This window comes from Rhincodon typus, chromosome 6 (assembly GCF_021869965.1).
Source record: "Rhincodon typus isolate 14 chromosome 6, sRhiTyp1.1, whole genome shotgun sequence".
NCBI lineage: Eukaryota > Metazoa > Chordata > Chondrichthyes > Orectolobiformes > Rhincodontidae > Rhincodon > Rhincodon typus.
The window spans coordinates 66,911,617-66,914,586 of NC_063337.1; positions in this window are offsets into that span (position 1 = coordinate 66,911,617).

Below are 2,970 nucleotides of genomic sequence, written 5' to 3' on the forward strand. Positions count from 1 at the left end.
AAGGACAACTAGGGATGGGCAAGAAATGCTGGCCAGCCAATGACGCCCACATCCCACAAAAAAAATGAATAGAAAATAACAAAAAAATTCCCTGTTTGGCCATTGTCAAGCAGGGCTCCATCATCACCCCAACACTTTTTGACCTACCTCGCTGACAAGATTCCTGCTGGAGTGGAGCTAACCAACAGAACCAGCAAAAAATTATTCAACTTCCACCGCTCAGCACAACTTGTGTCATTGGGCTGCAGTACGTGGATGATGCTTGTGTCTGTGCAAACTCAGAGGACGAACACTAGACCATCTTCAGTACCTTTATGAAAGCATTTGAGAGCATGGGTCTCACCCTGAACATCCGCAAGATGAAGGTTCTCCACCAACCTGGCCCGGCATTGTGGAGTGAAACCCTGATCATCAAAGTCCACCTAAGGAGGTCCTTCGAACGTTGACCACTTCCAATACCTTGGGAGTGTCCTGTTGACCAAAGCACTTGTTAGAACGTAGAAGTGTACCACAGAAGAACAGGCCCTTGGGTCCACGATATTGTGCCGAACATGATGTCAAATTAAACTGATCCCTTCTGCCTGCCCTTGGTCCATATCCATCCATTACTTTCATATTGATGTGCTTATTTAAAAGTCCCTGAAATACCCCTATCATATCTGCCTCCACCACTACTCATGGCACAGTGGCTTCGTGGGTAGCACTGCTGCCTCACAGCGCCAGGGACCCGGGTTTGATTTCACCCTCAAGCGACTATCTATGTGGAGTTTGCACATTCTCACTGTGTCTGTGTGGGTTTCCTCTGGGTGCTCCAGTTTCCTCCCACAGTCCAAAGATGTGCAGGCTAGGTGGATTGGCAGTGCTAAATTGCCCATAGTGTTAAGGGATGTGTAGCTTAGGTGGGTTATAGGGGGATGAGTCTGGGTGGGATGCTCTGAGGGTCGGTGTGGACTTGTTGGGCCGAAGGGGCTGTTACCACACTGTAGGGATTCGATGACTACTCTTGGCAGCATGTTCCAGACTCCTACCACACTCTGTATAAAAAAAATCCTTTTGGACTTTCCCCTTCTCACCTTAAATGGCTGCCACCTAGCATTAGACATTTCAACTCTTGGAAAACAGATTCTGACCGTCAGCCCTATCTATAGAGCTCATAATTTTATATACTTCTATCAAGTCTACCCCAGTCTCTGTCGCCCCAGAGAAAACAGCTGAGTTTTTCTCGCCTCTCCTTATAGCTTGTGAAATCGCGTTCAAATAACCAGACGACCAGGATCAGTGAGTGGCGAAAATACCTTCTTTATTGTACATTTACAGCAGCACGATGTAAGGCGAAATAGAATCCCAAAATCATAGCTTAAAAGCAGCCTTTTTTATACAGAATTTAAGCATTCATTAACATTCTAGCACTTGAGTGTTAAGCAGTAGATATTGTACAAAAACCGTTTTGCAGGAAATCAGAGATGGTTTAAACATTCGCTAAATGTTAGCAGTTATTGCTGAGTGTTAATGGTTATTTTAATGAGATTAGAGTGTCTGTCTGGTTTGTCCTTGCATAATTCAAAAGGTATTAGTCTTGCTATTTTTAAGGTTAGAATTTTCAAGTTGGAGAAAGGTATCTTGTGTTTTTTTTAAAGAAAAGCCTGGGTTCCTATCAGTTTTGTTTGTCTGTGTCTTTTATTTACTATCGCTTGTTTAGTTAGTTTCATGGTTGCGTCCATCTGTGGGTTCTGTTTACTATCATTCATTCATTCAGTTTCACGGTCACATCTGTTTTAAGTAGTGCTGTCAGTTTCATTCATTCATTCAAGGTCACACAGTTCTGGACATAGCACTGTTAGTTTTATTAGTAGGTTAAAGGTTGCTTATATACACTGCATAGCATTTGTTAGTTTTATTAGTGGGATAAAGTTTTCTTATATACATATTGAATAAAAACTTGGCAAAAGTACCTTGTTACATAATGTACAGGAAAAGTCTGCAGGGAAGTAACATTTTACTTTAAAGGAAGAGGGCTAATCCAATTATCGTCTTTGAATGATACTCGGAGCCGCTCTGGCTGGAGCAGGATTCAGATGAGGGGTTTGGTAACAGCACCTATTCACAGTAAGATTTTAATATCAAACAACCTTATTTTTGGTGTGGGAGTGCAAAAAGGTTCCATCCTGTAGTGAGAGAACAAGGTGTAGACCTGGATGAACACAGCAGGCCAAGCAGCATCAGAGGAGCAGGAAAGCTGACGTTTTGGGTCTAGACCCTTCTTCAGAAATGGGGGAGGGGAAGGGGATTCTGAAATAAATAGGGAGAGAGGGGGAGGCGGATAGAAGATGGATACAGGAGAAGATAGGTGGAGAGGAGACAGACAGGTCAAAGAGGTGGGCTTGAAGCCAGTAAAGGTGAGTGTAAGTGGGGAGTTAGGGAGGGGATAGGTCGGTCCAGATGGACGGACAGGCCAACGAGGTGGGATGAGGCTAGTAGGTAGGAGATTTGGGTGGGGCTTGAGTTGGGAGGAGGGGATAGGTGGGAGGAAGGACAGGTTAGGGAGGCGGGGACAAGCTGGGCTGGTTTTGGGATGCGGTCGGGGGAGGGGAGATTTTGAATCTTGTGAAGTCCATATTGATACCATCGGGCTGTAGGGTTCCCAAGTGGAATATGAATTGCTGTTCCTGCAACCTTCGGGTGGCATTGTTGTGGCACTGCAGGAGGCCCAGGATGGACATGTCGTCCAAGGAGTGAGAGGGGGAGTTGAAATGGTTCGCGACTGGGAGGTGCAGTTGTTTCTTGCGAACCGAGCATAGGTGTTCCACAAAGCAGTCCCCAAGCCTCTGCTTGATTTCCCTGATGTAGAGGAGGCCACAACAGGAACAGAGGATACAGTATACCACGTTAGCAGATGTGCAGGTGAACATCTGTTTGATGTGGAAAGTCTTCTTAGGGCCTGGGATGGGGGTGACGGGGGAGGTGTAGGGG